At 45.8% G+C, this 26,527-nt stretch overlaps 3 non-coding genes across 3 annotated transcripts; all 3 read left to right on the top strand.

The window, feature by feature from the left end:
• Positions 1–4,990: 4,990 nt before the first annotated feature.
• On the top strand, positions 4,991–5,154 carry LOC114540838. Its single transcript, XR_003689121.1, has one exon. It is a non-coding gene; the product is annotated as a U1 spliceosomal RNA (small nuclear RNA).
• Positions 5,155–22,564: 17,410 nt separating this feature from the next.
• On the top strand, positions 22,565–22,755 carry LOC114540868. Its single transcript, XR_003689141.1, has one exon. It is a non-coding gene; the product is annotated as a U2 spliceosomal RNA (small nuclear RNA).
• A 461-nt stretch (positions 22,756–23,216) lies between these two features.
• On the top strand, positions 23,217–23,380 carry LOC114540839. Its single transcript, XR_003689122.1, has one exon. It is a non-coding gene; the product is annotated as a U1 spliceosomal RNA (small nuclear RNA).
• The last annotated feature ends 3,147 nt before the right edge of the window (positions 23,381–26,527 follow it).

Genomic DNA, 26,527 nt, shown 5'->3' with positions numbered 1-26,527 from the left:
CCCGCCAAAATACTGTTTTGGTTGTAAGTCTTTTGGGCACTTGCCTCGTCGGTGTCCAGTCAGCAAAGACAAAACAGATAGGCATTCCTCTAAGGAATCGTCTCTTCCTCCTCGCTCGAAGCATGTGAAAACTTCCTTGCCTGCTGGTCGGGTAAAGGATGCTTGGAATCGCGAGAAAATTATATTGGTTGATGCGCCAGCTCGCACTGCACCTTCACGCATAGCGGAGTCTACAACTCCATCTCAGATTTCTGCTGTGCCGATGGAATTCTCTTCGGAGAATCCAAAGGACAATAGGCCAGAGCTGTCCATCTGCATCAGCCATTTTTCCAGCTCGGAGACGGTCACCTTTGACGGCTCTTTTACCTGTGTCCGCCAGGTATCTATCACGGAGCACAGGGTGGTTAAGCCTCGCCCCCCCCTAAGAAGGATATCCGGAAAGGGATATAAAGAGGCGTAAGATCAACCGCTCCTCCCTTATTGAGAAAAGGCGTGCTTCACCGGCTGCTCCATCAACGGCCTTAACAGAAGATGCTCCCCTTCCTCTTTCGGTTACTTTGGACATCCCAGCTATTCCAACAGCTAACCGTTTTCAGGTCCTCCAAGACCGTTTGGAGGACCTTAATGATTTGGATGTCCTTGGACAGTCGGTAGTTGACACCGTATTGGTTGATTCTCCGACTGTTAAATCGGCGGAGTCAGAGGTTTTGCCTTCTCCGGAAAAAACACCGGTCGTCTCAACACCTCGGCCGGTTCTCTCGGAGTCGTCTTCGCAGGAGTCAGAGGGAGAGTTTTCATCTCCTCCAGCTGCACCTCGTGTGACTGACGCTGAAACAGCTATCGTCCCCATTGATTACCGTTTTCTGGTTGAGGAGAATACTCCGAAATCAATGGAGGGAGCTTTAGCTCGTTCTTCCGCTCCTGCTGCCGGGACATCATCAGCATCTTCCTCCGTGCCATCATTGCGTGGCCTAGACTCGCAGGTCGAGTCACCTTTTATAGTTTCAGGTCCTCGGAGTGTTTGTTCCGAAGGGCCTTTATTGACGCCTTCTTTCCATCCAGGCTCAATTCGTTCCCTCTCCTCCTCTGCAGAGGAGTCGTCGTTGAACCTCCTTTTCCATCAGGAGGCCAGCGACCATTATTTTTCTGAGGTGGAGTTCGTTTCTCCTCCCTCTGCTTTCCCAGCACTTCCTGCTTCTCCGCAGGAGTCTGGTGTTTTATCCTTAACACTTAATGTACAGGCTGCTGAGCCTGAACATTAACGGTCTTAATGACCATTTGAAGCGGACCGCTTTTATTGACTGGTTGAAATGCATGAGAGTTGATGTGGTATGTTTGCAGGAAACTCATGCCGCCTCTCATGCTGTCATTAAGAGCTGGTTCCGCAATACAAATTTCTCAGTAGCCTCATCTTGTTTTTCAACGAAACGTTGTGGGGTTGCTGTTATAGTGAATAAAAAATTCTCTATTTGTGAAGTCTGTAGGGATGACCAGGGTCGTTTTGTTCAGGCAGAAATTATGCTGGGCGATAATAAGATACGTTTCGTCTCGCTATATGCGCCCAACACAAACCCGGCGCGTAACACTTTCTTCGCTTCAGTTGCCGACCTGATGGACCTCTCCTCACCAACGTACATCGGTGGCGACTTTAATGCCGTGCTTGATCCAAATTTAGATCGCCGGCGTCGTAGGTCCTACACTGGCGTATCCAGGAACTCGCTGAGGCAAGAAAGTGTTGCAGCCTTACAGTCTCTGCTGTCTGCCACGCAAACGTACCCTGTTTGGCGGACTCTTTATCCTTCAGACATCACTTTTTCTTGGGACCATGCCTCGGGAGAGTTCTCCTCCTGTATTGACATGGTGTGGGCTCCCACTATTTTTGAGCAGTCCATTGTTAGCTGCGAATATCACCCCTCTTTCTTTTCCAACCACCGTTATTTATTAGTTAATTTCAACATCGGTGACTTTTTTGTTCGTGGTCCTGGGGTTTGGAAATTTAATACTTCCCTGTTAGAGGATCCAGACTATAGCAAGCTAGTGCGATCCTTTTGGTCTTTCTGGCAAGGCCAGGAAGATCCTTCTACTTATAGTTCCTCCCGTGATTGGTGGGATCAGGGAAAGTTTTACTTGCGGGAGATCACTCGTTCTTTCGCTCGCTCCAAGGCTGCTGGTCAGTCAAAGGAGAAGAAGCATTTAGAGAGACAAATTAAGAATCTCCAGTCTCTTTTCGATGCGGGTGATTCTTCTGCCTTTGCCCAACTTTGCTCGTTGCAAGAGCAGCTGCGTGCCATTCACCTCAGGGAGGCAAAGGCCTCTCAAGTTCGCTCTCGTGTCCGCTGGGCCGAGGAGGGGGAGACGTCGTCCAGCTTCTTTCTCAGTTTGGAGAAGAAGCACAGGGCTAAACAGTCTATCACCAAGATACGCGACCCCGACTCCGGCATTATTCATCACGACCCTTTTGACATCTTGGGTACGTGGCACCGGTACTACGAGCGGCTCTTTACCACCGAGGCGTGTGACACCACCGCGCAAGAGCAAATGTTGGGTAACCTTAAACGCTCCCTCAGCAAGGCAGACATGGAATCTTGCGAGGGAAAATTATCTAGCCAAGAGTGTTTTCGGGCTCTCTCTGGCATGGCACGTGGCAAGACCCCTGGTTCGGATGGCTTCCCCATGGAGTTTTTTCTCCATTTCTGGGATGACCTCGGAGCGGATCTTGTCCGTGTTTTAAACATTGCCTATGATGAGGGCTGCTTATCCCTGTCTCAGAGACGTGGCCTCATCATAGTGCTATATAAAAAAGGTGACCATCTGGAAACCAAAAATTATCGTCCGATCAGCTTGCTCAATGTGGATTATAAGATCGCCACAAGAGCTTTGAGCGGTAGGCTGTTATGCGTTATGGGATCCATCGTCGCTTCGGATCAAACGTGTGGCATTCCTGGCCGAACGATCTCGAAAAATCTCTCGCTGGTGAGAGATCTTATCGAGTATGCCGACCGAACCGACATGCCCTTGGCCATTCTCTCATTAGATCAAGAGAAGGCCTTTGATCGCGTCAACTGGGCTTTCCTCCAGCGGGTTCTGGAGCGTTTCGGGTTTGGCGATTCCTTCCGGCGTTGGATAAACCTTTTTTATACAGATATTGAGTCCGCTGTTGTTATCAATGGTTGGACTTCCTCCTTTTTTTCTCCCTCTAGGGGAGTTCGACAGGGGTGTCCGTTATCACCCCTTCTCTATGTGCTTTGCATCGAGGTTTTGGCCGTTGCCATCCGTGCTTGTCCAGATATTCCGGGAGTAGCCTTGCCGGGCCGCGACACTTTCTTCAAGTGTTCCGGCTATGCCGATGACACGTCGATCGCCATCACGACGGACGGCTCTTTCGAGGCTGCTTTCAAAGTCTATGGACAGTACGAGCTGGCCTCTGGTGCAAAGCTTAACCGTACAAAATCGAAGGGTCTTTGGTTGGGAGCTTGGAAAAATCGCCAAGACTCTCCATGGGGTATCCAGTGGGTTAAAGAACTCCCACTTCTTGGAGCCACCTTTAGCGCTGGAGACTATTCCGTTGCCACCTGGGAAGCTCCGGTCGCGAAGGTTGAGTTTCGCCTGGCCTCGTGGAAGGGTCGCCAGTTGACCTTGCAGGGCAAGGCAACTGTTATAAATACCCTTGCTCTCAGCCAAATTTGGCATCTTTGTCATAATTTGTAATCCAGATTGGGCCTGTCGTCGCTTGAAGAAGGCAGTCTGGGGTTTCTTTTGGTCTGGCCGTAAAGAGCTTGTGGCCAGGAAAACTGTTTGTCTTCCCAAGAGTCAGGGTGGGTTTGGAGTAATAGACTTTGAACTGAAAGCGCTGGCGTTCTCTGTTCAATGGGTCCGACGCTATTTCATGCTCACCGCTGGCAATTGGAAATCCTTTTTTAGTTTTTACATAATTTCTTGTACTTCTCTCTATCCAGCACAATTCTTTGCTACGAGTAACCATACTCGTCAGTTACTGTCTCTCCTTCCTCCGTACTATCAACAAATCGCACGTGCGTGGTTCACTTTTGAAGGTGGAACTATATTGGGCGTTCCATCTCTTAAGGTTTCCACTCCACGACCGTGCACTCTTTTCGATGTTACCTCCCGTTCGACCTACGTCATCGGTCGAAACAGAATTAAGCATGAGCCTCACTGCATTGGCAAGTTCTTACCAACATATGGTCGGCTGTATTGGTCCGAGACATGGAATCAGATCCATGCTACATCCCTGGACCGACCCATAGTTGATGTGAACTGGAAGATCGCGCATGGAGTTCTCTACACCGCCTCCCATCTCGTTACTTCCTTTGGGATGGCTAATATTGATCTCCAATGCCATTGCCGTGCAGCTGATGAAACTCCAGAGCATCTCTTTTTTGAGTGCTAGTACGCTCAAATTCTGTTGGGATGGGTGCATTACCATCTTGTGCAGGTTGACATGAATGCGGAACCCTTCACTGTTGAAGAGTTGTTGTTTGGCCTCTGTAAGCAGCGTCGTCCCGACGTCCCTATTGTCATCAAGTGGATGCTTCAGGTGGTCAAACATCACTTATGGGTTTCTCGGTGCGACTATCGCTTTCGGGATGTTTTGCGGACGGAGGCAGAGATCTTACAGGCTGTGATTGAGAGAATCAAATTTCTTCTTGGTGTCCTTGCTCGCCGTTGCCGTTCTCTTACGGATTCTCAAACTTTCGAGAAAGAATGGCTAGCAAAGAAAACCTTAGGACACTTTGAAGGCGAGAAGCTGGTCTTCTCTTTTAATTAATTAATTAAATTTATTTCTATTTTTATTATTTCTATTTTTATTAATAGGTTTAAATATACCCACCGCATCAATAAATAATAGCGGGTGTATTTAAAGAGGTGGTAGGGATCGTCCCCCTAGCTCGTTTGCGTGCCGGTCGCACCCTCCTCGATTTTGGTTAAATCCATTGCACTTTCCTCAGGAAGGATTTACCAAGTTCAAATAAAACTTACCTGACGCGAGAGGCACCTTGATCAACTAGGAGGTCCTCTCAGGATGAGGCCCTTTCATTGCACTTCGACTGGGTTGACTCCTGCGATTACCCCTAATGTGGGTAACTCGAGCGTATAATTTCTGGTAGTGGGGACCTGCATTCGCGCTCGTCCCCTTCTCCCTTCAGTTCGGCCACCTCATATTATTCCTGATTCCGAAAAAAAATCGAAAAACAAGTCTAAATAAAACTCACAAGCATGCATGTGAATTAAGCTAATAAGAACTTGATTTCTTAACAACAGCGGCCGGCCGGTTGTCACAAGTTATTAAGTGTAACTGAATCTCGGAAAATCGTTCGAAATTCGACACCTATTGATCAGCTCTCGCTACCGATCGACGGATGGCGTGCCGGTACTACATACATACACATATACTACCACCGCTACCGCAGCGTCGAGAGGTTCGTCACACTATAACAACGTGTGGCGGATATAGCACATAATGTGCAGCAGCAAATGGCGCCGGCAGTAGTGCGTATGGCACCATGCACGACAACTCTTGCGAGGCAACGCGAGGCAACACATCGACGTACGGATAAATAGATAAATAACCAACTATCTATCCATCAGAATTGTGATGAAAGCAAATGACCGAAAACCGCAAAAAACAGCTTCACACGATCGTCGTTCACCAACTCTCGACAATTCTACGTAATGATGGCAAAGCGTGACCGCGAGGACGTCTCGGCAAGCGTAGGCGACCCGCCGGCCTCGCATCGTACCCGTTCACGAAATAACGAGAGCTGCAGCAGCGACATTGCTTCGCTTCTTCTTTTTGCCGGCGACCGATTCAGCTCGCTCGATCACACACGCCAGCAGCAGCCGGCACCGGGTCGAGCGGGCTTGCTGAAGCGCAATAAAGTCTTGTGGCGAGCCGAAAACGAGGTATCGCTTCTCGGCCTTTTGGCTAAGATCAAGTGTAGTGCTTGTGGTACCACAAGTTACTAGTGTTGATCTTAGGACTCGGAAGTTGCTGATGGTTAGGGTAGCAAAGGAAGTGGAATCTGACAATTTGCAGATTACTCAACTGATGCGCCCAATCTGATAGCAATGGATGACAGAGGGCAATCACGGGCTTTGTGGTGTAAACGAGTTTGCACGTGGCGTATCAAATCTTGGTCCTCAGTGCACTTACGAGGTCAAGTGAATCAGCACTGATCGGTATGGGATCATTGCATCGCCATATGCCCGTGGCAGATCCTAGTAGCTGATTCGATCTCACAAAATGAGATCAAGTGTACGAAAAGAATATTTGTTGGAAGGTGTTAAGAAGAGTAATTTCAAGTTTGGTATTCAAGTTCCTGTTTGTTCCTGTTCCTGTGTTTCTACTGTCTCCTGTGTTCCTGTTTCTCTGGTTCCTGATTCATTCCTTGGCGGTTCTGCTGGTCTTTGGCTTGTCCCGTGGTCTCTGGCCTCGTCGGCTGGTCCTTGGCTGGTCTGCCGGTCCTTGGCTGGTCATCAACTTGTGTGTTCCATTGTATTTCTGTTCAAGTGCGTGCGCATTGTGTGGACCGTGGCTGTTTTGGTGCGTTTGGTGTTTATATCACTCGAGTCATTTGGTCAACAACGTCATCTGACAAGTTGTCAGAGGCGGGGTAACTTTTTTTTCTTTTTCTGTGTGTGTATATATAAGCTATGCCCATTTACGAACAAAAACGAGCTGTAGTGGGCTCTCCGGAGCTGGCCTTGAAGCCTAAGCCAAGTCTCACGGAGATCATTGACGATTTTGAAAAACAATTAGGCGGACAAAAATTGAAAAGCTTGATTTGTAATATCATGCAACATTCAGCTACCTCCTTTATCTTTCATTTGGTAAAGGCGGAACAGGTACAGGAATTTTTAACTGAAGGAATTAACTTTCGTGGTCATCCTGTAAAATTGGTTCCAGCTAAATCTACAACGACTGTTGTGTTGGAACGTGTCCCGTATGGGCTTAATAACCATGTCCTCGAGGCCGAACTACGTTCTTTTGGAGAAGTCAAGGAAATGAAAACTTCAACGTATAAGGGTCTTGGCATCTCTAAAGTTATCGTCGAGATGGTAATAAAATCGGATATTCCTAGCCGGGTTTCTATCCAGGGTTGTCCAATTAATGTGTTCTACAGAAATAAACCCAGGTCGTGTTTCGTATGTGGTCAAGCCGGTCACGAGGCCAAATCTTGCCCATCCAGAAAATCGCGCCGTGCTCAGAGAACTGATCCGCAGCAAGGCAAGTCTACTCCAGCAGAGCATTCCCGCAAGCGGTCTCGTGTATTGCTGTCTTCTGATGAGGACGAAGCATTGTCCTTCTCCGATGTAGTCGGTGGAAATGGTCGTAGAAACCCTCCCCCTCCTCCTCCCCCCCCCCCCTCCCCCGCCTGTAGATTCCGATTTGATGGATGTTTCAGGACAGAAGTCTGAAGTAGTAATAGAGTCCGTTGACTCTGTGGATATAAGCAAGGCGTCTGACACTGCCGTTGCTGCTTCCCAAGACGAAGAGGCTCCTTCAGAAGGGGTCCCAGTTGATGTTTCGGTCTCGACTACAGTTGATAACGTGTCATCGCAGGAGGACAATATCTCGATTATGTCTTCGGCGACAGAGCTGGTACGCAAACTGGTTGAAGGCTCCCAGAGGACCCTTATCCCTCGTCCTACCCTTCCTTCCTCATCCTCTTCTACAAGCTCTTAGACTTCGGCGCGTTCCACTAACAAGGCAATTAAGGATAAATCCAAAAGCGACTCTGTGCAACCGGAAAGAACCATCTTGAATAAAATTACAAGAACGAGAAAGACCCGAAGAAATGCTGGGGCCATTGCTGTTGCAAGTTCCTGCCTTCCAACCCGTAAATCAACTCGTCCGAGCCCACTTCCTGCTGGCCGTAATACGATCTCATTGTCTCCAAATCCTTTTTCCACACTGAACGATGAAGAAGAATCGCAGCAGTAAGATCATTACTATTAATTGTCAAGGACTGCGGTCCTTGGATGCTCGCTTAGTCTTTTTTTCGTGGTTAACTTGCTTTTGTCCGGACATTGTTTGTATACAGGAAATGCACGCGACCTCAATTGCCGAATTCCAGGGTTGGCTAGACTCACACAATTGTGTTTCTACATCCGCCCAGTATAAATGTGTCAGTTCCCCGGGTAGCGCGCGGTCCTCGGGTGTTGCCATTCTTTACCGTCCTAGTTTCCAAGTGGAATGTACAAAGAGGGATGATGAGGGAAGACTTGTTGTCGCCGAATTCTCGGGAGACAGCGGGGATTTTCAAGTTATGTGCCTCTATGCGCCTAATGGCAAAGCTGAAGGGAAGCAATTTTTTGAGTCCCTTTATCAAGCAATTGATCCTGACATCCTTTTGTTGATGTGTGGAGACTTTAACGCGACAGTAGATCCTTGTATCGATCGTTTCGGTTGTAATCCCGACTCCCCATGGGCAAACAATTGGACCTCCACTCATCGTGATCTGATGAGTACATTCGAGCTGTATGACACCTGGCGTGCTTTGCATCTGGGGGTTAAGGAGTTCACCTGGAGGAGGACAAATGGTTCCCAGGGGTCTAGAATCGATATGATTTGGCTGTCTAAGAGATGGATGGGTCGGGTCCGCCTTGTGGATATATCGCCTTTCCTTCGTTCAGATCACCGTTGTGTGTATCTGGAGTTGGACCTCCCCATGGGGGTGGAGCGTGGACCTGGTTTATGGAAATTCAACGTCTCGCTTCTCCAGAATGAAGCCTTTTGTGCCGAAATTGAGAAATTTTGGAGCAACTGGCGCCGTGAGCGTAGTCGGTTTGTCCGGCTTTCTAATTGGTATGAAGCAGGCAAGACGAAGCTTCGTGCTTTGATTCGGGACTTCTCCAAGCAAGCTGCTCTGGAAAGAAACGAACGCGTTTTGCAGTTGAATGTCCATTTAAAAGATCTAGAGAAACGGGCCGATGATGGTAACAATCTCTCCGTGCTTCTAGAGGAGACGAGGGCTGAGCTTGATGAACTGTTGCTTCATCGGGCTCAGGGTGCTCGGTTACGGGCGAGAATCCAGGATGCTGAAGAAGGGGAGAGATCGACATCTTATTTCCTGAGACAGGAAAAAGTGCGTGGTCAAAGGAGACTGATTGATGCCATTCGGCGGAAAGATGGCTCCACTGCAACAAGCACGAAAGATGTCTTGAATGTCTGGCGAGATTTCTACTTCGACCTATTCTCGTCTCAAGAATTAGTTGAAGAAGATCAGGAGCTGTTTTTAAACAGCCTCGAACGTTCGCTGTCGCCAGAAGATTCGGAGTTATGCGAAGGTGACCTCACGATTGGGGAATGTTGGAGAGCCGTCTCCAAGATGTCCAAGGCCAAAACGCCCGGGGTAGATGGTTTCCCTGCTGAATTTTTTATTCGGTTCTGGAAGCTGTTGGGCCCAGATTTGGTTGAGGTGCTTAACTCCAGTTACCATCAAGGTGTTCTACCAAAATCCCTAAGATGCGGTGCAATTTCGCTTCTTTTTAAGAAGGGGGATTGTCTTGATGCAGTGAATTGGCGTCCGATAACACTCTTGTGTGTGGACTACAAGATCGCCGCAAAAGCTTTAGCTAATCGACTTCTTGCCGTAATTGCGACCGTTGTTTCGCCCGATCAGTCCTGTGGAATTCCGGGTCGCTTTTGTGGTGAGAATGTGCGACTTCTGTTAGATGTCGCCGATTACGCAGACCGTTACAACGTTCCGGGAGCAATTGTCTCCCTGGATCAGGAAAAGGCCTTTGATCGTGTGGAATTTTCCTTCATGATGAAAGTCCTTGACCGCATGGGATTTGGCCCGTCGTTTAGGCGCTGGATAAGACTTCTTTACACCGATGTGGTTTCTGCAGTCTCTGTGAATGGATTCCTCACGGATTTCTTTCTGCTGACTCGGGGAGTACGTCAAGGGTGTCCGCTCTCACCGTTATTGTATGTCTTGGTGATGGAATCTTTGGCATGTGCAGTTCGCGGTGATCCAAACATCGACGGTTTTCCTCTCCCCGGAGGAAACAACGTTGTGAAACTGTCACAATATGCCGATGATACGTCTTGTCTCGTTTGCCGCGATGGTTCTCTCATCGCACTTTTTGGTTTGTTTGCGAAGTATGAGCGTGCAAGCGGCGCTAGGCTGAATCAGGGCAAATGCTCTGGTTTACTTCTTGGTTCCTGGCGTAATCGTACTTCGCTACCAGTGGATATTCGGTGGTCTTCCAGCCACATCAAGGTCCTAGGAACGAGAATCTCCGCAGGGGGTGATCAGGACTGGGAGCCTGCGTTACGAACGCTGGAAGCAATCTTTCATTCCTGGCAACGCCGTCAGTTATCATACCGAGGTCGCGCGATAATTGCATGCGTACTGGGTGTGAGCCGTTTCTGGTACTTGGGTTCCACGGTATCAGTAAGTTCACAACTGGTACATAGGATAGATAAGTTAATGTTTGACTTCGTGTGGGACAACAAAGGGGAGTGGCTCAAGAGGGTCTCGGTCTGTCAGCCCTTTTCCAATGGAGGATTAGGTGTTGTCAACGTGTCTCTGAAGCTAGCATCACTCCTGGTGATGTGGGTGAAACGCTTCCTTGTTGGTACAGAGCATCCGTGGAAGTATTTTTTCCGACACTTCCTCCGCCAAGCATTTCTTGCCGAACCAGTCAATCGTGTATTCAACCTGAAACATGTGGGATCTTCAACTCTGCGTCGCCTCCCAGACTTTTACCATCAAGTCATCCTAGCCTGGCTACGATTAGGAGGTGGCCTTAACGATCGTAAAGAGTGGGTGGTCCCATCGAACACTGTGTCAATTCCATTATCAGATCTCACAGCTAGAACTGCTTACTCGGTATTACACCCAACCATAGCTCATCGTTGTGCACGCAAATTCCAAAATTACGAACTTGATTGGCCAAACATCTGGAAGGACTTATTGTTACTGTTTGTGGACCGTCCTGTATGGAAAACGAACTGGCAGTTATGTCATGGTATCCTGCCGACTGCGGACCGCTTATCCAAGTGGGGAGTAATCTTTAACCATATGAACTGTCACTGTGGTGTTCTGGAGTCTCAGCAACACCTTTATGAGTCCTGTCCTGTAGCCAAAGAATTGGTTGACTGGTTCGAGGGGTTGTTAAGCCGCTGGCCTCGTTTTGGGCGCCAGCTTTCGAACGCAGAAGTCCGGTTTGGTTTTGCGGCTTCGGTCAAAATTCCAGCCGGATATAAATTTCTCTTGGCAACCCTCAGACATTACATCTGGGTCGCTAGAAATGCCTGGCAATTTGAGGATATCCGTCCAGATCCCCGGGGCTTGGTTGAGAAAATCGTGTCTTCATTCCGATTTGTCTCAATGGTCCAACAGCGTCAAACAAGTGAAGTGTTTTACACCGAGTGGCTCGCTGGGGGAGTGCTGAAGTCTTTGTTGACGGTCTCTGATGCTTCTCGTCCAAGAGAGTCGACTCCCACCCCTCCTGTGGTTGGTTAATTCTGGTTAGCGGCTCGGTGTTTTCTCCGTAAGGAGTTTAGCCGAGCAACGGCGTGTTGAACTTTTGTTTGGCGCGTCCTCTTTAAGCCGTATACCTTCTTTTTAGGTTATAGGGTCATGCCCTTGCCCCGTAAATGGAGGTAGCGTCTCCTGCCCCAGGAAGGGGGGTGGTCTACCCGGCCTCCCTTTCTCTCTGCATGCCCCTGCGTGCGTTTCCTGCCGTTGTCCTGTGTTTTGTCAAGTCCGGTTTTTCCTGCAGACACAGCGGTCGCTTTTATTAGTTGTACTGCTGTTGCCTGTTTGTGATCCCAGTTTTTGTTTAATGTTTGTTTAATGTTTGTTTTGTTTTGTCAGGGATCCTACTTGGGAGTAGCCATTCTTGGCTTGCTTTCAGGTAGTTTGCAATTTGTAACCGGGGTTGAGACGGGTGCCCTATTGGGTGTCTCTGCTTAGCCTTGGGCTTCCTTTTCGGGAAGCAGAATTTTCGATCTGGTTTTGGGCCCATGGGCCGCTCATGTCGTTTCACGCTTAACCACGTGCTTTACATCATCCATCCACCATCCACGGTTGTTTCATGGCATGGGGGAGAGGCTCATAACCTCTGTCGATCTGCATCGCTTGTAGCGGCCTCCCTGGGTGTGGCAACACGAAGGGTTCAGGCTCCATTGCACCGTCGGAGTCGACAAGCCTGTTGTCGTTCGATCCAAAATAAGATCAAGTATTTCTCGATAAATCTCGATAAATCTCGAAAAGAATAATCTTTCAACATTGGTGCAAGATCAAGAATTAGTGGTGTTCGCTGGTGATCCATTCCTTCTGGTGGCCTGCTAGTGGTGGTCTCCTCTGGTGCCTGGCTGGGCTGTGGTCGCTTGAAACCAGTCCTACGGAATCTACGGTAGTGGTTAAAAGAAGAGGTTTTTATTTCGGTTTTGTTCCTGTCGAGGGGCCCTAACGGGTAACTCAAGGGAGGTGGTCTTTTTCTTTTCTTTGTTGTTGTCCGGTAAGTCGGGTGGTCCCGAATCCAGTTTCGTAGTAGTGTTTTCGTGTGATAGTTGGTTAGTGGTTGGAGGCTACTCCACAACTTTTTCTTTATTATGATTCCGTACATCAATAGATCATCGGATTTTATTTTATCCGATCAAATTGAAGTGTCTAGAGATTCTGTTCGGGAGATTATTGATGATCTCCGTAATGTTTATGATAACTTTTCTGAACTTTTTGAAGCCGTTGTTTTAATCGCTCCTGGCAAGTTCAGAGTTACCTGTTGCAGTTCTCGCAAATTGGAAATTGTCTTGAATACTTGTCCGACTGTTCGTGGCTTTCCTGCTGAATTCACACCAATTTCAACATTCAAATGGGTACAAGTATCACGTCTTTCTTATGGCATCCCTGATGCTGCTATTTCAGAAGTCTTAGGCTCTTTTGGTAAGATTCGCCTAATTCGATCTCAACAATATTTGGGTGTATATACCGGTGTTCGAAATGTATTAACGGAGATAAACATAATATCCCAGCTCGTGTTCGAATTGCTGGACATTGGTGTGCTATATACTATAAGGGACAGGAAAAAGTGTGTTTTGATTGTGGCGAAGAAAGTCATATTAGCAGAGACTGTCCCACAAAACGTGTGCAAAGTGATGGTGAGGTAGTGGATCCTCACCTTATTGATTCCGAAGGACAAAATTCCCAAATTCTGGAATCTGTAACAACACAAATGGTTGATGAAATGGTTAGTACAGTTACTGTTACTGATAACGTAGCTCAGTCTACAGCTACTATGGAGATAACACAATCAGTTGTTGAAGAGGTTAGTAACGTGATTGTTACTGAACCTGTCCCCACACTTCAAGAAGAACAACATGTGATTGATAACGTAGCTCATTCTAATGATCAGGTTTTGCCTCTACAAAAGGATGTTAGTACAGAACATTCCGCCTCTTCACAATATCCTTTAACAGAGTCTTCGAAAAATAATGAAGCGACGCAATCAACTTTGGTAGAGCAAACTTCCCAGCTTCAAGTCATTGAAACTGAACCACAAACGAAACGGTGTCGTAAAGTTTCTAGCAGAAAGAGTCGTTCCAGAAGTCGTTCTCCTTTGCATTAAGCGGAAGAGTTGGGAGAATCCTATTCTAGTTTGGATAACCTCTCTTTTAGTACTGATTGCGCCAAAGATATGGATACTGAATCTGCTACGGTGGATTCCACTATTGAATCAGTTGATTTTGGTTCTGCTGATTCGGATTCAAATTTAGAAGAATTTGAGGCCTGGATAAGGGAGGAAAATTTTAATGGTATGAACTCCGCCAAATATCAAGTTATATCTTCACCAGGGATAGCACGCAGTAGAGGAGTAGCCATCTTGTACAAGCCTTCCTATGAATGTCAAAAAATGACTCGAGACAATGAAGGTCGTGTTGTAACAGCAATTTTTTCCGAAGTCTCCAGGGGATCCTCACCTTTCCAACTAGTAAATATTTATGGTCCCAATCATAAAGCTTTGGGTGAACAATTCTTTCAAGATTTGACAGAATATTTTGATCCTACAAAACCTGTTATTCTTTCTGGTGACTTCAACACCGTGGTGAACGCCGACTTAGATCGTATGGGATGCAACCCATCATCACCTTGGGCATACAACTGGCCATCATTGCTGGAACATTTGACATCTCAGTTCAGTTTATTAGATGTTTGGCGATTGAAACACCCTGACGAACGAGCTTATACTTGCATTGCCCATGTGGTACTCAAGCATCTCGTTTAGACATGTTCTTCCTTTCCTCCAATCTGGTAGAGATGGTCAACCAAATCGATATATTACCCTTTTTCCGTTCCGACCACTCGTATGTATACATTCGTTTTACACCTCCCTTTAAACCTAAACGTGGCCGGGGTACTTGGAAAATGAATTCCTCTCTTTTGAAAGATGACACCTACGTATCTATGATTAAAGAATTTTGGAACGAATGGCGTTCTGAAAAAGATTCCTTTCCCTCGCTTTCTCTGTGGTGGGATGCTGGGAAAAATCGTATTATCGACATTACTCGTACATATTCAAAATTTATAGCTACGTTTGTAGGCAGATCTCTTCTACTTGGAACAACATTTACGTGATCTTGAACAAAAATTGAAGGATGGAGAAGATGTTTCCGTCAGTATTCAACAGACAAAAGACAAAATTAAAAGTATCTATCTGCATCGAGCAGAGGGAGCAAAGATTCGCGCGAAAGAACGTTGGGCTGAAGAAGGTGAATCATCATCTAAGTTCTTTCTTCGACAAGAAAAAGTGAAAGCGTCTAAACGTATTTTCAATGGTATTAAAGATTTTCGTGGAGTGGTAGTTCGGTCTGCATCATCAATATTACGAGTCTGGGTGCTTTTTTATGTCCAATTATTTACGTCCATTTCCCTGGTTTCTTTGAAGAAAGATTATTTCATCAATGGACTAACTCAATCTTTATCCGAGACTGACAAAGAACTATGCGAAGGTCCAGTTACAGAAGCAGAGTGTCTAATTGCACTCAAACAGACGAAGCGAAATAAATCCCCAGGACTAGATGGTATTCCTTATGAGTTCTACATTACCTTTTGGTCAGTCCTGAAATCAGATTTTGTACAAATGCTTAATGATTGTTTTCAAACTGGCTTTCTCCCGCTATCACAAAGAACCGGACTCATAACGTTTTTATACAAAAAAGGTAACCGTTTGGAACCAAAGAATTGGCGTCCTATTTCCCTCCTCTGTACAGATTACAAGATACTAGCGAAAGTCCTAACCAACAGAATGGTAACAGTTATCGCTAATGTTGTTGATGCTGCACAAGCCTGTGGCATTCCAGGCCGCCAAAGTACAGAACATATTCGAGCATTGAAAGATATTGTTGACTATGCCAATTCAAGTAACATTGGTGGTGCTCTGTTATCTCTAGATCAAGAGAAAGCATTTGATCGGGTGGAGTGGCCATTTTTATTCAGTGTTTTAGAAAAGATGAATTTTGGTCCTTCCTTTCGTTCCTGGGTGAAGCTTTTATACACCAACATTTTTTCGAGAGTTAGTGCTAATGGTTTTGTCAGTGAACGATTTTCCATCGCCATGGGTGTTCGTCAGGGATGCCCATTATCTCCTCTCCTTTATATCTTGGTGGCAGAAACTTTGGCATGTGCCATACGTAAAGATCCGCTCATTGATGGTTTTCAACTCCCAAACCACCAGATTGTCAAGCTCTTCCAGCATGCTGATGACACAAGTGTTTTGGTGCGATCTGACAAATCCCTTTATGCTGTGTTCGCTTTGTTTGATCGTTATTACCAAGCGTCTGGAGCTCGTCTTAATGTGGAAAGGTCACATGGTCTATTATTTGGTCCCTGGCAAATGCGTGATGACTTACCTGTGAAACTACGTTGGTCTAAAGAAGAGATCACTATTCTCGGTTGCCGTATTGGAAATGATATATTACCAGACTGGGATGGTTTACTACAAAGTTTTGACAATCTTCTTGCAACGTGGAGATCTCGCTCACTCTCTTTCAGAGGTCACTCTTTGGTAGCTAACGTTCTTGGTTTGAGTTTATTTTGGTATAAAGCGTCAGTTTTTGATGCCCCGAAAGTTATTTTGGCCCGTATCAACAAAATCCTTTTTCCTTTTGTTTGGAACAAGAAAAGAGAATGGTTGGCCAGAACCTCAGTCACCCAGCCTTTACCAGATGGTGGTCTGAACGTAGTCGACTTGTCCAGAAAAGTGCTCTCTCTACGAGCTTCATGGATACGTCGTTGCTTACTGAATCCCGCTCAACATGCATGGATGATTTTCTTTGAGCACCATGTGGCCCAAGTTTTTCCGAACCAGACTGTGGCGTCTCTTTTTTCCATGGATACTATTCCCGCTTATTTGGTCAACCGTCTGCCAAAATAATATGGCTCCATTGTCCGGTCGTGGATAGCCCTCAAGGGACAATTCATATCTGGTCGCTGGTGTATTTCTTGTGGTAACTTAGATCCACTCGACATCAACGAGCTGTCCTCGCGAAAAGCATATTCCATCTTGTATTCAAAAGACCAAACCGAACATAGGACAGTGACAAAGTTCAACGATTTAGGGCTTGCAGTCGACTGGTCATATGTTTGGAACAGCCTTCTCTTATGGAAACATGTCCGGTCCGTTCAAGACACCTCCTGGCTTTCTTTTCATGGTATATTACCCACTGCTGATCGTCTAGTCCGTTTTGGAATGAATGTCAACCCTGCTTGCTTCTGCGGCCACGATGAGTCTTTGGTTCACCTCTTCACTTCTTGTCCCTTTGCCATGTCCATTTGGTCCTGGTTTCTACCTTAGGCAAAGAAATTCAAATCCGACTTGACATTGTCAAATACAATCATCCTATTTGGCTTCCCACCACGTTATCGCATGCCGCCAGTCTACACTGCTTTAGTAGGAGTCCTACGCCATCATAGTTGGCTCTCGCGTAATAAGCAAAGATTTAATGGTATCCCACCAAACTATCATACAACGATCTTAAAAGCGAAATCCACCTTCCGCTTCATGGTACGGATGCAAAAGCGTCGTTGTTCTCAGAACCAATTTCAACAAGATTGGCTAGTAGATGGTCTAATTGGCTCCAACTCCCAAGTTGGTTGGATTCATTTTTCTCGGGACTTTATCACCTGAGTCTTTTTTCCTTGTTATCGATTATGGAGGCAGTGGTCGCCTTATGGGAAAGCACTGCTGTTGTCCTTAATCATTTTACGTAAGTAGTAACGTCCTTTTCATGTTTCTTTGATGCCTCTTGTTGGAGGTGCTTTTTGTTTTGTCTAATGAGTAAATACCTCTTCGGGTGTTTTTTCACATGAATGGATTTATTCAATGTTTTGTCTTGTCACATGTTTTGTATGTTTTTTTCGTAATGAATTTTTGGAATTGTGTTTTGTTCTTACCTTGGTTAGAATAGACGAAACACAAAACATCCTTTTTGGATGAATTTTTGGTCCGGTGTTCGGGGTTGCTCGCGTTGATCGTGTAATTTATCATCTTTACTGCCATTCATCATCATTAGAATACCATTCACATGTTGTATCATGGCACAGGGGAGAGGTTCATATCCTCAGACGATCTGCGTCACTAAGTAGTGGCCCCCTTGGGTGCGGCAACAAGAAAAGGTTCAGGCTCCATTGCACCGTCGGAGTCGACAAGCCTGTTGTCGTTCAACTCAAAATAAGATCAAGTGTAGTATCTGTTCTTATCAGCTTAATGTTATTTTTTCTACTACACTTGATCAATTCACAGTAAATTTGATATCAAAATATTGCTAAGGCTATCAGAAGCTACGTGGCTAGTTTGTTTTTGGTTTCCGTGTATTGTTTGATGATTATTTGTGTTTGTTTATTGGCGTCTATCCCGTTATATTTGGTGGATTTTCTCGCTTGGTATACTAACGTTTTGTGAACATATCCTGTTGGTTTTTGGTTTATTCTGGACTATCTTATCATTATTTACTTGGATATTTAAATTTGTGGTGGAATTTTCTATTTTCACGAAGATAACTGTCTTTGTTTTTCTCGCCATTTTCACGCAATTGATCGCATTTGGCATCGTTATTTGTAATTGTTTTTTTTGGCTTATTTGGTATCTTTGGTTAATTATTTTACAATCGACAGTTGCCTGGTACTTATAAGATCATACTCAGGAAGTTTTAGCCGATTTGGTCCAGTCAAATTCAAACTACACAGGTTTTAGTGAAAAACCGTTGGAAAACCGTTGGGACGCGTTTGTTGCCTAGCAACACGTTATTTGATTTAATCGCAAGATTTGGTGTTTTCTCTCCATTTTTTCAACGGATATTGTCTCTCATTCCATTCTCAACATTAGTAATTGGTTTCTTGTGGTTTTGGTTTTTCTAAACACTATTTTCATGGCTTGTCGGTCATCGGATAATTCTTGTAACTATGAATGCCCTCATTGTGAATTTACATCGTCTTCGCAGCGGTATTGGGGTCCATCGCATTAAATCCCATCCTACTGACGACTCCCTGATTGAAGCAGTTCAAGTTGTTTGTATTTATCCTGAAAGCAAGAAATTCTCATGCTGCTTATGTGGCAATGTTATTGGTAGCTTTCTTAACTTTAAAAGACACTTTGACAATGTTCATAAGAATGTTTCCCTCATCTCGTCCGGTCATTGTTCGATTTGCAACAAAGATTTTCCCACTGCTAAAGGCGTTGGTGTTCATTGTAAGAGAGAACATAACATCTCAAAGAAGAAAGCTCCCAGGCTAGCTCCGATTAGCCCCACTCTTATTCAATCCATCCCAAGGTTTCGTGTGCCTGTTGAATCCTCACCCATTGACCCTTTTTCGTCTCCATCGTTTGGCTCATCTCATGTCTCTGATGTCACTGTCTCATCCATGGGTGATCCTTCATTCTCAGTAATCTCTCCTAATTCTACGGATGTACCTTCCTCGGAACCCTCAGGGGTATCCCCTCCTCCCTTCAACCTTGAATCAATCAACACGGAAGACTCCACTATCTCTGAGACTCCTTTTAATGATGAGGATACCTTTTTACCTTGTTCAGACCCCTCCGTGGTTTCACCTCCCCCCTTTAGTCATCAATCATCTAGTTTTGTTGATTCCATCAACCCTGAGGCTCCTAGCGATAATGATACTATGTTCAGCATTCCCCCCCCCGTTGTCATTTCCAAACCTATCTGGCAATGTATCGCAGACCGCTGATAGTGAGTTAATTAACCAACATCATATTCCTCCCTCAACGATCTCGTCTCCCCCTTCCTCCCAGGCAAGTAATTTTGGTGATCTTTCTCCATCTAATGATGTCTCGCATCAGCCGATTAATGCTCCTCCCTCCATTAATGAATCAGGATCGTTTAACTTGGAACCATTAGCTAATCCTAACAACCCCCTTGGTGACTTTCAGTCGAAGTGGTCGAACACCTTCTCCTCTGACCTTTCTTGGGACAATTTTTCAGCAAGCTGTAGTGCTTTCGCCAATAATATAGTCCAAACTGCTCATCTTAACGACTCGAGGAAAAAACCAGCTGCTCGTCGTCCAGACCGTCCTTCTGCTTGTCCGGTTCCTAATAATCGACGTCCACTCCAATACGATCCTGTCGCTGCTCGTAAGATTCAAGGTCTTTATCGGTTCTCTAAGAAACGTGCTGCTCGGAAAATATTGAATAACAACTCTCCTTCTTACACAGGAACTGTTGATGATGCTAATTCTTTTTTCTCTGATGTGTTTGGGGAAAAAACTTGTAATGTTGAGGAGGAAAAGAAAGGTCTCGAAGAGTTCGTTCCCGCCGCTGATGTGGACGAAAACCTTTATGCTGCCCCGTCGCCTTATGAAGTGTCCAAAAAGCTCAGATCTCTTGCTAATTCCGCTCCAGGTTCTAACCGTGTTGAATATCGTCATTTTAAAGCTGTTGATCCGAAAGGTGAAATTTTGGCCCTCATTTACCGTAGATGCATGTCTCAGAGTGATGTTCCTGCCGAATGGAAAACATCATCAACCGTTCTGATCCATAAGAAAGGCTCCACTGAAGACGTGTTAAATTTCCGCCCTATCGCACTGATGAGTTGCATTTACAAACTGTTAATGAGCATCATCGCAAACCGTATGGTCTCTCACGTCAACTCTAACAATTTAATGTCGTCATCTCAGAAGAGTGCTCGTCCATCAGAGGGTTGCTACGAACATACATTCATATTGCAATCGCTTGTCACCGATTGTCAGCGTAACAGCAAAAACCTTTTCTTGGCTTGGTTAGACCTTAGAAACGCGTTTGGTAGTGTCCCGCATGACATCATATCGTTGACACTTAGTCACATGGGTATTCCTAAGCAGCTTGTTGACCTCATTTCTAATGTGTATACTGGTACCTCTACTTAGATCAGAACACCGTCAGGTTCTACTCCCCCGATTCCTGTCCTAGCTGGTGTGAAACAAGGGTGTCCCCTTTCTCCCATCATCTTCAACCTTTGTATTGAGATCATTCTGAGATCCATCAGCGCTAGTGGTCAAAAGTGTGGTCCTGCTCTTCATCATGGTGCCCCGATCTCCGTCCTTGCTTACGCGGATGACCTTGTTCTTATCTCGAGGAACAAAAATAATCTACAGCAACTCCTTGATGCCGCCAGCTCTTCTGCTTCTCTAATTGGCCTTGAGTTCCGCCAAGATAAGTGTGCCTCCATCAGCCTAACTAATTCTAGACGTGTTTAAGGTAATATTGCCATCAACGATTTTAAAGTCCAGGGGAAATCTATTCCGGCCTTACAGAGCCATGAACACTACCGTTATTTGGGTGTCCCTATTGGTGTGATTCGTGACGTCTCCAATATCGAGCATATTGTCGATGACCTGTGTGATGATCTAGAAAGCATAAGCTTCTCTCTTCTCGCTCCGTGGCAAAAACTCGATGCGATCAGAACCTTCGTCCAACCCTGCCTCACGTATGCCCTTCGTGCTGGAAACCCCCTCAAGCGCTCATTAATTAATTATAGAAAGAAGTTGATTCAGGTCGTTCGCTCCATCTGCAATCTCCCTGTTCGTGCCACAACACATTACGTATTTGCCTCTAGGAAACATGGTGGTCTTGCCTTTCAGGATCCCCTGAAAGAAGTCGACATTCAAACCATTGTTCAAGCCATCAGAATGTTGTCATCCTCGGATCCGTTTGTGGTGTCAATTGCCAAAGCAGAATTGTGCCAGGTTGTCAGGTACGCCGCCCAAGATAACGTCTCTTCTGGTCTTCTCAAGAAATTCCTTTCAGGCTCTAACCATGGAAACCTTCACCCGGATAAGATCCGTTACTGACGTCAATCTCTCTGGTCCGGTACGAGAGTCTCCTGTAATCGCCTCAAAGTTGAATTTTCCGTCCCAGATAATGACCAACCCTCCATCTCGGCAGGAGGTAACGGCCCTTGTCTATCCAAAGCCGTTTGTGGTTTTCTCCATCGTCTGGTACAAGATCAAGCAGCTGAGAAATTAACCGACCTCCCTGACCAAGGCAAAGTAGCTCGCCGTTTGATGGCTGACTCCTTCTACAATGGCTCGTCTTGGATGTTTAAGGGTCTTAACCTTCGTTTCAAGGACTGGAGATTTATTCATCGTGCACGTCTGAACGTCGTCCCAACTAACCAGAATAAAGCCCGTTGGTGTGACTGTTCTCCCTCGTGCCGCAATTGTTCCTCCGATGCTGAAACCCTCCCTCACATCTTATGCCATTGCCCACCACACATGGTCCAAATTCGCAATCGCCACAACAAAGTCGTTGACAGACTAGCTAACGCCGTTCGCTCAGGTGAAGTCCGCCTTGACCAACAAGTTCCTGACTCCCCAGATCAACTCCGCCCAGACATCGTAATTATGGATGATAATGATGTCACCATCATTGATGTCACGTGCCCCTTTGAAAATGATAGTGATGCCCTTTCTATCGCTGAAGCAGCCAAACTCCAGAAATATGAGCACCTCAAACAGCACTTCGAAGATCAAGGAAAGAACTGCTCAGTGTTTGGTTTCGTGATTGGTTCCCTTGGTGCTTGGCATCCTAATAACGAAGTGGTCTTGAACAAACTCAAGATGACAAGATCTTATCGGTCCCTGTTTCGTAAACTCTGTTGCAGTGACGTTATACAGGGTTCTACTGACATTTACTATGAGCATTTATCTTGTAGTATCGATGACATTGATTAAAAATATAGTTACTTGAACAGTCTCTCATTTAAACGGTACTACTGACTAACAGTGGTATTTGATTCATATATTATTCCCATAATTAGTGCTTCATTTGAGTGCGTTAAAGACACTTGATCATTTAGTTTTGTTTATTGCATAATTAGTGCCTCACTTCAATGCGTAAAGACACTTGATAATGCAATTTTATTTCTTGCATAATTAGTGCTTAATTTGAGTGCGTAAAAGACACTTGTCTATATAGTATTGTTTATACTCACTTACCTCTCACATTTCCCCCTTCTTATGAGAACTATTTCTCATTTCTTGTAAATTGATGTGCTATTTTATTAGTATCCTTATATAGTAATTATAACGTATGTAAATATCTAATTTTCAAAGAAATAAATTATAATAACTCTGTTCTTATCAGCTTAATATCTGATATGTTAGGCAATGCCTAACTCATATATTAAACTGATTTTTGGCCTTCGGCCCTGGGATTGAAGCTTGCTTCGCCCTGGCCACCACGGGTTGTCTCGGTATTGCACTACATCCGAGTACGGCCCTCTTCCCCTCAACGCGAGGGGAAGAATCAAATCATTTGAATCGAAACAAAACTGTAATATGAATTCAGTAACACTGAAAACTCGCTCAGTATATGATTCTATCATATATATTAGTATCCGATCTAGTAGCTATCAATCTATTATACTCAGCCATGCAGCCCTATACATATTATTATTCAATGCTATAACTTAATTTGCATTGTTCTTTCTAAAATTCTGTTTCGGTAGAGTTAAACCTCACAGATATATCAACTCACGGCCGCTTTCCATTTCAGACACGAACCGCCGCCGCCGGACTCCTCGATCGATCGGGAAACCAGTTACGAACAGCCACTGCATTCAGGTAACCGAAACGGCGTACGTACGTACTTGTATGAATATTATTCACTACTGTAACGCGGCGGTTAACGACCGTGATCGAAACGCTTCGTCGCCACAATTATAAGCTTGCCGCGCTGCTACGAAAGCATACTTACCTGACACGAGAGGCACCTTGATCAACTAGGAGGTTCTCTCAGGATGAGGCCCTTTCATTGCACTTCGACTGGGTTGACTCCTGCGATTTCCCCTAATGTGGGTAACTCGAGCGTATAATTTCTGGTAGTGGGGACCTGCGTTCGCGCTCGTCCCCTTCTCCCTTCAGTTCGGCCACCTCATCATGTTCATGATTCAAAAAAAAAACAACGAAAAACAAGTGTAAAACTACTCAGAAGCGTGCTGCGTGTGAAAGCTGCTAATAACAACTTGATTTTTTAACAACCGGGTTGTCACAAGTCATTAAGTGTAACCGAATCTCAGGAAATCGTTTGAAATTCGACAACTATTCATCAGCTCTCGCTACCGATCGACGGATCGCGTGCCATTACTATATATACATATACTACCACCGTATACAACAACGTCTCCGATATCAGCACATATGCAGCAGCAAATGGCGCCGGCCGGCAGTACTCATGCATGTATGGCACCATGCACCACAACTCTTGCGAGGCAACACATCGACCGACGTACGGATAAATGAATGACCAACTATCTATCGGAACTGTGATGATGAAAGCAAATGACCGAAAACCGCAAAAAAACACAGCTTCACGATCGTTGTTCACCAACTCTCGACAGTACTACGTAATGATGGCAAAGCGTGACCACGAGGACGTCTCGGCAAGCGTAGGCGCCCCGCCAGCCTCGCATCGTACCCGTTCGCAAAATAACGAGAGCTGCAGCAGCGACATTGGTCGGCTTCTTCTTCGTGCCGGCGACCGATTCAGCTCGCTCGATCGCACACGCCATCAGCAGCCGGCACCGGGTCGAGCGGGCTCGCCAACGCGCAATAAAGTCTTGCCGAAAACGGGTTATCGCTTCTCGGCCTTTTGGCTAAGATTATTTATCTCGATAGTTCTCTGAAAAGAATATTGTTGATTGCTGTTGGTATTTAGAAGACCTCTACAAGTTACTGTTCAAGTCGTTCCTCAAGTTTGTTCCTGTGTTCCTGCTGTTTTTTGCTCCTGCTATTTGTTTCTGATCCTGGTCCTGGTTGTGTTTTTGGGCTGGTGCTCAGGCTTGGAGGCCGCCTTGTGGCATCCGTGGGTCTTGCCGTGCGTGCGCATCCTGTGTGTTTTTGGTGTTTGGTCTACTCACTGCTATCTTTTGGTGGACCTCTGTATATATATATAAACTGTGTGGACAACAACGTCTAAGTGACAAATAGTCTCTAGGCGGGGTAACTTTTTTTTCTTTTTTCTATATTTTCGTGTGTATATTTGGACTTTCATCATGCCTATATATGAAAGCCATCGTGCGGTTGTGGGGACAATTGCTGCTCTGGCATTAACACCGGCCCCAACATTAACTGAAATTATTAATGATTTTGAATCCCAGTTGGGAGAAGTGAACATGCATTCTGCCGTATGCAGCATTATGCAATATTCGGCGAAAGCCTTCCTTATCCATCTTGCGAAGCGTGAGCAAGTCACCGAATTTATAGCTAATGGCATTAATTTCCGTGGACATCCAGTGAAACTGGAAGCTGCAAAAAAATTCGACAAATGTAACCTTCGAAAAGGTTCCATACGGCTTACTTGCCGATGCTGTGGTGTCCCTGCTACAGCGGTATGGTGAGGTTAAGAAGTCTCATCGGGTTAAGTTCAAAGGCTATGACCTCTGTAAAATGGTAGTAGAGATGGTCATGAAATCGGACATACCTAGTAGGATTTCAGTACAAGGGAATCCGCTCAATGTATTTTATCGTAATCAGCCACGTTCTTGCTTTGTGTGTGGAGTATCTGGTCACGAAGCTAAGACTTGCCCTACGAAGAAGAAGAAAGCGGTACTTCCGTTTCTTCCTGCTGTTATCAATACAGTTGATCCAGACCAGGAGATTCCCTGTGGAGAGAAACGGGTACGGACCTCATCCTCTGGTGAAGAGTTATCACATGCTCAGGTTGTGAATGAAGGAAGCTCATCGCATCCTCGTTCTCCTCCAACTCGGTCTCCTCCCCCTCCTCCAACTCGGTCTCCTCCCCCCTCTCCAACCCGATCCCCCTCCCCCCCCCCAGTGGATACCGGTAGTGAAGGTCAAAGTAAATCCACCGTTGCTGAAGAGGTACCCCTGGATCCTAAAGATCCTCCGGCACCCAACGATAGTTCTCCCGAAACTGCTCCAATCCTCACTATGGAGACCTCTGGTGACCCTATGGGTGAATCCTCAATCTCCAAAGATGTGCCCTTGGTTCCTAAGGATCCTCCTGCACCCAGTGACAATTCTGTCGACTCGTTGGCTCCAAAAGATCTTGCCCCAATCATCCCTCCAACGACTCTTCCAGTAGAGAACCTCCAGGATCCTTTAGATGAAGAACCGGTAGCTGATTCCCTCGATCCTCCTAAAATGGTAGCTGATGATTCGGACATTTCCCTCGATCCTTCTAAAATACCAGCTAGCGGTAGTACTCCACCTGATAAAGTTTTGGTCCGTACCCTGGTGAAGGGTGATCCTCCAGTAGACTTGATGCCCAGGCCCAAGCCTCCCTCCCAACTTTCTCTTTCATCGGAAGAGGACAGTGCCAGTCGAAAGCAGAGAATAGTGATGAGCCGTAAGATGAAGAGATTGGCTAAAGATTCTTCCGTGTCTCCCTTAGACTACCGCTCAGCGACCAGACTGAGCCCACTTCCCACCTCCCGGAAATCCTCGCAGTCTACCTCGACAGTTTGGAATCGTTATGATGTATTGCCTGATGAAGCGTCCAAGTAAGATAGTTTCCATTAACTGTCAGGGATGCGTTCCCTGGACTCGACTTGTTTTTCTTTTCGTGGTTAACATGTTTTTGTCCGGACATTGTCTGTCTGCAAGAAACACATGCAACCTCTATTGCCGAGTTCCAAGGGTGGCTAGACTCACTTAATTGTGTTTCTAGATCCGCCCAGTATAAATGTGTTAGGTGTTTGGGCAGCGCGCGCTCCTCAGGTGTTGCTATTCTCTTCTGTCCCAATTTCCAGGTAGAGTGTACAAAGAGGGATGACGAGGGAAGACTCGTTGTCGCCGAGTTCTCTGGTGACAGTGGTGATTTTCAAGTCATGTGCCTCTACGCGCCTAAAGACAAAGCTGAAGGGAAACAATTTTTTGAGTCCCTTTACCAGGAAATTGATCCGGACATCCCTTTGTTGATGTGTGGCGACTTCAACACGACAATTGATCCTCGTATTGATCGTTTCGGTTGTAATCCCGACTCCCCATGGGCAAACAATTGGGCCTCCACTCATCGTGATCTGATGAGTACATTCGA

The sequence above is a fragment of the Dendronephthya gigantea genome, unplaced genomic scaffold (genome assembly GCF_004324835.1).
Source record: "Dendronephthya gigantea isolate DGI-Jeju-01 unplaced genomic scaffold, DenGig_1.0 000250F, whole genome shotgun sequence".
Classification (NCBI taxonomy): Eukaryota; Metazoa; Cnidaria; class Anthozoa; order Malacalcyonacea; family Nephtheidae; genus Dendronephthya; species Dendronephthya gigantea.
This window is presented reverse-complemented; position numbering and strand designations above follow the sequence as displayed.